Raw genomic sequence first — 9,684 nt, 5'->3', positions numbered from 1 at the left:
AAGGACCCGCAGGGCACTCTCCTCCCACAGCTCCTGATGGTGACGATGGTGAGTGCCTGAGGCAGTGACCAGACCACATCCTGCCCTCCTGCTCAGGATAGTGCAGCAACCTGCAGTGCCTGGGCTTTTGGAGACTCCCCACGGGTGTTATTTTGATCGTTCTTGCCCAGAAGTAAAATAACACCCAACTAAGGAGCTGCCGATTGCAAATTGTTGGAATTACCTCCTCCTTCCCTGTCCCTAGTCTAACCTATCCTGGAGTGGCCTCACTTGGGCAGAAAGGAATGGTAGAAAAAAGCAGATTTTCCACGCATTTCATAGAGGGTCAAATGAAAGGCACAATCAGGACTTCTGAGGGAGAGAGGAAGGGCAGAGAAAGGGCTGCCTTGCTGCAAGACAAAGCTGGGTGAACAACTGACTCTTTCCCTCATTGACAAAGGAGAATGAGGGACTTGTGCCAGGCTGACTTAAATTGACTGGAGAAAAGTAACTTTTGTAATTCATGGCCCTCTGCGTGCTCTGGAAATGCTGGCAAAGCAGTGAGACAGGCATGCACCCTTCAGGCAGAAAGAGCATGAACTGTGAGACAATTTCGGGCTCCAAGGTCAAGGATGGGGTTGCTCAGGTGCCAGGGCAGCCTTGGGGAGGCAGGGGCTGCTGGGGTAGGGGTTGGCAGTTCCTGCAGACCTCTGGGTCTACCACTACCCCTGCCCCGCCTGCTGGGCTAGAAGCGGCTGCAGCTGGCTCTGCCCACTTCTGTAATCATGTGGGACAAGGTTAGTCATCCCACAGCTGGGTGCTGTGGGATGTTGAAGAGAGCTGGGAGACTTCTCTGTAGGGAGGGAGGACACAATGAACAAGTCGGAGATTTGTTCTGACTGTGGCAGGAGAGAAGCTAGTCTACCCTCTCTGTCAATTGGTCAACAAGACACTGGGTGTTTCCACTGGGCTCAGCATGGCAGCTGAATTTGGCTCCCACTGCCTAACTAATGGGTTTGGGGTGTAGGTAGTGACTTAGCAAGGATGAGGTATATTGAAGTCTTGTCCCCTCAGCCACTACCTAAACCTCAAAGAGGAGGAGACAACCCTGTTGATGGCCGATACTGGATTTCTCATCAGTGTTGGTGAGTGTGGCCAAGCCAGAGGTCATGATTTAGAACAAATAAATGTGAAGTTTCTTACATTCAAGTGGTCTGGGAAAATCCATACTAATTACATGGTGTAAACCTGCTGTGATCATGTGCTAAGTTGGGTGGCAGTTGAGTACTGCTGTGGTGAAGTAGAGAGATCCCTAAGGGCCAGAATGATCAGGAAAAGTTTTGTGGAAGGGGGAGAACTGGACACAGGTGCTGAAGGATGGGCAGACTATGGATAGGGAGAGGAAAGTGGGAAGGCATTCCGGGAGGGAGGGGCAGCATCACCAAAGACCCTGAGATGAACATGGTGAGTTTATGGGGCTTTAGAGGGTTTAGGCTGTTTGGAGTTTAGCAGGTGCTTTGAAGAGCATGGGAGAGAAGAGAGCACAGGTAGCTGGAGCTTAGAGAGGAGCTCACTGCAGGACCCCACAGTGCTTAGGAGGGCCTCAGCTGTCAGGGTCTTCTCCTGAGACACATCCTCAGCTCCTTCGGGGCTTTAGGGAGATCTTTCATCAGAGTTCCAAGCACTTCAGTTGATTTTCAATTCCCCCTCACTGAATTTCCATGGATAGGAGCCAAAAAAACTGGTGTTACTTATCAGACGTACTAAAACTCTGGTGCTGAAAGGATGAGGCTGCTCCAAAGGGACCTTTGAGAGAGAAATATGGGTGTCTTAGAAGTTTCTAAAGTCTTTTAAGCATGGATCCAAGAAGGCAGGAGGAGATGCTGAGGGGAGACCCTAAGGAAGCAGAAAGACTTTGGGCACAGGACTGGCTGTGGGGCCAGGAACCTGGGCTTTAAGAAGGGGGCAGCACTGGGGAGAAGCTAGATAACATGAGAGTCTCAGGCCACTGCTATAAAGGTGTTGCACTGTGAGATCCTGGGTGTCGCAATACCTCCTCCTTCTGGAAGAGACATCAGGGCTCCCTTGAAAAGAGAACCTCCAGGATCTGTCAAAAGGACAGGACAGAAAGAGGCAAGAATGTTTGCTTTCACTACTTCTATTCAATTTTATACAGGAGTCCTAGGCAGAACAATTGGGCAAGAAAAAGACATTAAGGACATACACATTTGAGAGGAAGAAGTAAAACGGTCTTTATTTGCAGATGACATGATTTTGTTTGTAGAAGAGCCTAAGGAACCTATGAAAGTCTACTGGAGGGACTTCCCTGGTGGCACAGTGGTTAAGAATCTGCCTGCTAGTGTAGGGGACACAGGTTTGAGCCCTGGTCCGGGAAGATCCCACATGCCGTGGAGCAACTAAGCCCTTGCACCACAACTACTGAGCCTGTGTTCTAGAGCCCACGCACCACAACTACTGAGCCCAAGCTCCGCAAGAAGAGAAGCCACCGCAATGAGAAGCCCGTGCACCACAACGAAGAGTAGCCCCCTCTCACCACAACTAGAGAAAGCCCGTGTGCAGCACAGCAACGAAGACCCAATGCAGCCAAAAATAAAAGTAATTAATTTAAAAAAACTGTCTACTGGAACCAATAAGCAAGTTTAGTGTTGTGGGTTACACTATTAACAAATAATCAAAAAATGAAATTAAGAAAATAATTCCATTCACAGTAGCATAAAAAAGAGTATAATACTTAATGAAATGAAATGAAGTGCAAGACCTGTACACTGAAAACCTCAAAACATTGCTGAGAGAAATTAAAGAAGATCTTAAAAAACAGAGACATGTACTATGTTCATGGATTGGAAAATTCAATGTTGTTAACATAGGAATTGTCCCCAAATTGATCTATAGCTTCAACACAATCCATATCAAAATCCCAGCAACTCTTTTTGGGGTAGGATTTGGTAAGATGATCCTAAAATTTATATGAAAATGCAAAGGAGCTAGATAAATCAAAATAATTTTGAAAAAGAAGAACAAAGTTGGAGGATTTATTATAAAGCTATAGTAATCAAGACATTGACCAAAAGATAGGTACGTAGATCAATGGGACAGAATAGATTCCAGAAATAAACACTTACATTTATGGTCAGTTGATTTTGACAAAGCTGTCAAGGCAATGCAATAGTCTTTTCTATAAATGATGCTGGAACAATTGGATATCCATTTGCAAAAAAAAAAGAACTTATATCCTTACCTCACACCATATGCAAAAATTAACTCAAAATGAATCATAGAGCAAAATGGAAGAGTTAAAATTATAAAATTTCTAGGAGAAAACATAGGAAAAAGCCTTTTTGAACATGGATTAGGCACAGATTTATTAGATATGACACCAAAAACATGAATTATAAAATTTTGATAAATTGGACTTCAAATAAAAAAACTTTTGCTTTTCAGAAGATACCACGCAAAAAATGAAAAGGCAAGCCACAGACTGGGAGAAAATATTTGAAATCATACATCTGATAAAGGACTCATATCCAGACTATATAAAGAACTCTTATAACTCAATAAGAAGATAAACAAATTGATTTTTTTTTAACATGAGCAAAAGACTTGAGTAGGCATTTCGCCAAAGCAGATATACAAATGGTTGTAAGCATATGAAAAGATGCTCAACATCATTAGTTATAAGGAAATGCAAATTAAAACTACACTGAACCACTCCTACCCGCCACTAGAATGGCTATAATACAAGACTGACAACGTCAAATATTAACAAGGATGTGGAGAAACTGGAACTCTCATACATTGCCTTTGGGAATATAAAATACCTAATTTGGATAACAGTTTGGCAGTTTCTCAAACTGTTAACTACATATTTACCATATGACCTAGCAGTTTCATTCCTAAGTATTTACTGAAGAGGAGTGAAGATATATATCTGTATAAACATATGCAAATGTTCATAGCTGCATTATTTATAATAGCCCTCAAAGGGTAGCAAAATATGTCACCCCAAAATATACATTTTTGGCATAAGGATTATTTTGAGAAACATCAGACACAGGAGAAGCTCTGAAAACAGAGTAGCAGTTACTCTTTTGTAAGTGAAATTTTACATTTATGAAGGAAGTCTCCATTTGTAACGTTGTCTCCCTCTCTGTAAAGAAAAGGATGACTCTAAATCACAAGAGAATCTAAACAATGGAGAAAACACTGACTTAAAGCTGCATATTAATCCTTACCCTTGTTTTCCTTGCTTTTCTTGGTAACCTCTCATAACTCCACTACCAGCCTCCCCATACACAACTCTCTTTTGTCTTTAGCTGAAGATGGTATTTAAGCTAGTAGCTTAGGCCACCTAAGGGAGTTACTTATTTTATTCCTGGATATCTCCCATATGTACTTGAAGGTATACATGTTAATACACTTCCTTTTTAAAAAAAATCTGTCTGGGAATTCCCTGGCAGTCCAGTGATTAGGACTCCACACTCTCACTGTGGAGGGCCCAGATTCAATCCCTGGTCGGGGAACTAAAATCCCACAAGCCACACTGGTGTGGCCAAAAAAAAAAAAAAAAATTAATCTGGCTTTCATTACAGGGATCTCAGCCAAGAACTCAGAAGGGGAGAAGGAAAATTATTTTTCCTTCCCCTACACCCCAAGCTGGGCATAATCCAAATGTCCATCAACTGATATATAATAGATAAACAAAATCTAGTACATGCATACAATGGAATACTACTTAGCAATAAAAAGGAATGAACTACTGAAAAACAGGCAATGACATGGATGAGCTTCAAAAACATGCAAAGTAGAAAAAGTCAGACACAGTAGACATTTTGTGTGATTTCATTTATGTGAAGTTTGTAGAAAAGGCAAAAGTATAGAGACAGAAAGCAAGTCAGAGGAGTGAAAGTGGGAATGGGATTGATTGTGTAAGAATAAGAGGGAAATTTTTGGTGCAATGGAAGAATTCTAAAACTGGATTTTATGATAATTGTGATGATTGCATGACTGTTTAAAGTTACTTTAATTATCAAACTGTACACTTATGATGGTGAATTTTATAGTATGTAAATTATACCTTAATAAAGCTATTTAAAATAAAGTACAGGGAGACTCCTAGAGAGATCTCTGGGGAGAGGGTGTGGTGTATGTGTGTGCGTGTGCATGTGCGTGTGCGTGTGTGTGTGTGTGTGTGTGTGTGTGTGTGTGGTTGTCACAGGAAGACAGAAAACATCTATGGGAGATAGTTATGAATTTAATTGCAGTGGAAAAACACAGGGGTTCTGGAGCCAGGTTACTGGGTCTGAATCTTGGTTCTCCCACTTACTACCTGTATGAACTTGAGACAAATGACTTAACCTCTTTGAGCCTCTGTGAAATGGGGCTCCTGATAAACACCAAGGTAATTGTGAGCACTGAAAGTGATGTATGTAAATTGCTTAGTTCAGAGCCTGACACCATAGTAGGTATTTGCTGAGGGAAAATTCTGGACCAATTACTTCTGCAGATGATTCAGGGCTTGGTAGTAACTGTAGAATTACGGGTCCTCTGGTGCGTTGCAGCAGGATTATAAGTCTCTCACTGACCTGATTTAGCAGCTTTTTTAATGAGGAAGCCTAGGAGCCTGGGCCAGAAGCCTTGGGGTTCAGTACTGGCTCTACCACAATCGTACTGTATAACAGTGCTCCCTGACCTCTCTGGGTTCCTAATATATACCCCACCTCCCAAATAGGGTTATTGGGATGCTTCTGAAGTCAGAGCTCACTGCCAACATTAAGTGTCCTGTGTAAGGTAGTAATGGCGCCAGCACACATCGGGGGCTAGAGTCCAGTGTGAAAGAAATAGAATCTGACCAAGGTCCCTGTGCCTATGGGCTGGGATATGTGAATATTAGCTCAGCAGGAGGCCATGGAAATGTTCATAAACTAAACTGGCATTTGGAGCTGAACAGGAAAGATGTGAACACAGGATGTTACTGAAAATGGTGACGGGCAGGGCTGCTACCTGAGGTTTTGGCAGGCTTCACCCCCTGCCGGTTGATTGAAGAAGGATGTTGGATCATCAGGAAACAGGGATTTAAAATGATCCCACAGGAAGGTGTGAGTAACAACAGAAGTAACAAACGAAGCCAGCCAGGCCAGGTCTGGCTGGGGGTAGGTTGGGGGCGTGTTGGTTGAGACAAGTGAGTTCTCACTTTCTTCAACACTTTAGGAATTTCTGAGGAAGAGCCCAACTGGTATTCAAACATGGCTTTGTAATAGATTCCTTCACCTCCCTTCCCCTCCTCCATTAATCTCTCCCGGAGGAGCAGAGGGACAAGTAGTGGCTTGAGGGGCTAGCTCATTTCTGGTTCAGGACACTGGTAGCCCTCCATGTACCAGTGTGTAGTGGATGCTTGCTATACTTCTGGAGGCCCAGCACAAGCTCCTCCCCTTTTCTAGTAAGATCACTTGGATTCTTTGTTTGCGAATTTTCTCTCCTCATTATGTACAGTCTAGGTGGGGCTGTCAATACAGGTAAACTGCCCTCCTCTGGCCAATTAAACTCTCCCTCCTGGACTCTGAGTTGAGATGAGTGATGGACAAGGATGGGGAAAAAAACCCCAAAACACTGTTGAAGAGGAAATGATGCCAGGCCCTCACTCAACTTTTACTTACACCTACAACATGAAACCCAGCCCTGCCCCAGTTTCTCAACTCTCCGTCTATTTTGTGAGCCCCTGATATCATTCCGAAAAGTTCTGTTTTGCTTATGTTAGCTGTGGTCCATTTCTGTTTCAAAGAACAGACATGGGGCACGGCTCTGGCACTCTTCCTCGGGGCAGTTTTCATAGAGGACATGAAAGGGGGGCAGAGAGAGCCCAGCTTCAGTCACCTACCTTAGTTATCAACTCCTCAACTTTCTAACCATGTGACCACAGGCAAGTCATTAAATCCCTCTAAGCCTCAGTTCTGTAAAATGGAAATACTATTGCTTTGCAGAACTAATTTAATTCATTAGGATTAAAAGCATTTATTTATTCCTCCATTTACTGTATACCCAGCAGACACCATTTTCTTGGCACTCTGAGGAACCAGAATAGAAAAGTGAATAAGACAGACATAGCACAGTCCCTGTCTTCGTGGAGCACATACTCGAATGGGAAGAGAGTCATTGAACTTAATGTTTACAAATCTGGTGATGTAATAGTTCAAGGCCCTGTGAGTGTGGGTCATAAGGGGATCCAGGGAATCCAGTAGAGGGCCACATATGGAAGGCCCTTAATAAATGTGACTTTCTCCTGGCTGTTGTCTTCGTCATGGTTCCTTTGCCACTGAATAGCCCACTTGTATCCATGTTCTTAGAGCAGAATTAGGACGCTCCAGAGAAGTCCCGATTTGATTCAGTGACTGAAAATTTGCCTATTGTGTTTAAAGCAGAAGTTGGAAACCACTCAACCCAACAGATGGGCCAACTTGGTGGGGGGTCCTTACCCCAGGATAAAGGGAGGCAAAAACTAAAAGGTTGATGAAGGGAATAGGAAGGCACTAACACCTTCGGAATTGACTACGTCTCAGACTAATAAGGTTTGCTAAGAGTCAAGAAGGAAGAGGCGTGCCTAAAGTTGATATTGACAAAACAGAGCATGCAACTTCTCTAATCCACTAGGTACCTTTCTAGCATAAAAAGTCTCAGGGCTTCCCCGGTGGCGCACTGGTTGAGAGTCCGCCTGCCGATGCAGGGGACACAGGTTCGTGCCCCGATCTGCGAAGATCCCACATGCCGCGGAGCGGCTGGGCCCGTGAGCCATGGCCGCTGAGCCTGCGTGTCTGGAGCCTGTGCCCCGCAACGGGAGAGGCCACAACAGTGAGAGGCCCGCGTACCGCAAAAAAAAAAAAAAAAAAAAGTCTCAAAAATGATTCACAAAATATTAGCACCAGAAAAGACTTTAGAGAACAGTTAGGAATCTCTTTCATTTACAGATGGGAAGTCAAAGTTCACTGGAATTAAGCCTCTTATCTGTGTCCTGGGTGGGTAATCCGTGACACATTTAGACCCCTGCTAAGTAGTGAGAGAGCCCAGACTGGTTCCTTTTTCACGTGGACAAATCTTGGCGGATATGCCCCCTGAGAAACAGTCTAGGTTAACCTCTCAAAGGGCAGGCACCAAGGCAGTGAAGCTCTGTGCTAGGTCCTGGGGAGGGACAGAGATAGTAAGACACGAGTCTTTAGGGTCCTTCTGATATAGCTGGAGAGCTGAGATGCACACAATGCCTTCTAATCACACAAAGCAGTGATAAACGGGAACTGTTCATTGGTCATGGCCACAGAGATGGTACCATTTCCCTCTCAATATCTCTGAAACCTGTCGGATAATTTCTGTCCACATTTCTCTCCAGTCTCCTACTGGAGGTGCCTTCTCCTCAGAGACCTGTATCTATTAATAGTAGTAATATCTTCCAATCACAAAGGCTAGAAATATTTTTCCTCTCTTTTCCTCATCCCCTCATGCAGTTAGTGACTAGGTCCTGTTGATCTGATCCTTAAATTCTACCTCATTCTGTCCAAAGACGCAAAGTAGTATTCTTAGTACGCAGCTCTTATGTCATTCCCCTGCTCAAAATCCTTCAGGGTGTCGCAGAAGAATTTGTAGAATGAAACCCAACCTCCTTAGCTTAACATCTGTTTTTCCTCATGATCTACTCCCAGCTCCCATTCTCCCACTTCCTCTCTCAAGTTCTGCTACTTTCCTGTATATCAACCATGTCTTTTTCTTTGGTTCTTTGACATCTGGGGCTTTGCTGACCCCAGAGGGACTGCTCCTCCCAGGGCTAACCAATTCCTAGAGGTGGTAAATGACTAGCCCCTGAGTGCACCTTTCAAAGGCAGAACAATCAATCCAGAGCCCACACTCCCAACCACCCCCTCTATTGGGCTTTCCCACCTAGGGCTACTATTCCTCTGCCCGAAACACCCCAGGGCCAAATACCAAACAACTAGGAATGATCTCTGTGCCCCTGAGCCCACTGAAATTATTCACATTTGCCAATCCCAAGCCTGCTCACTCTGTCTTGCCCATTTCTTCCCATGGAAACCACAATAAAAACTCTTGCTCGTGTTTTCCTCTGCTCCTTCTGCTTCCTGACCAATCCTGAGTCTTCCCTGTGTGGCCCCCTGTGGTATGGCATGCCACCTTCTCCTGGGACCTGTGAGTATGCCTATCTTTTCAATGGCAGTCCTCTCCTAATTGGTTGTTCTTGCCAGATCTAAATAATAATAAAACCTACACCTGTTCTCAAGGAGCTCTCTCTGCTTCCCAAATAAGCCCCTGCTCTCCTGCACCCATGTCTTTGCCCATGCTATTCTTCATTCTCCCTCTGCAATTTCTGCATCTTACAATTCTATCCGTCCTTCAATGTACTCTTAACAGCACTGGCTTGAATCACTGGTGATTTAAAGATGTGTGTGCGCTTCCCTGGTTGTGCAGTAGTTGAGAGTCTGCCTGCCAATGCAGGGGACACGGGTTCGTGCCCTGGTCCAGGAAGATCCCACATGCCCCGGAGCGGCTGGGCCCGTGAGCCATGGCCGCTGAGCCTGTGCGTCCGGAGCCTGTGCTCCGCAACGGGAGAGGCCACAACAGTGAGAGGCCTGCATACCGCAAAAAAGAAAGAAAGAAAGAAAGAAAGAAAGAAAGAAAGAAAGAAAGAAA

Source organism: Aethalodelphis obliquidens, unplaced genomic scaffold, assembly GCF_003676395.1.
Source record: "Aethalodelphis obliquidens isolate GAN/ISIS:26980383/991018 unplaced genomic scaffold, ASM367639v1 scaffold13, whole genome shotgun sequence".
Taxonomy (NCBI): domain Eukaryota; kingdom Metazoa; phylum Chordata; class Mammalia; order Artiodactyla; family Delphinidae; genus Aethalodelphis; species Aethalodelphis obliquidens.
Note: the sequence above shows the minus strand (reverse complement) of the source record.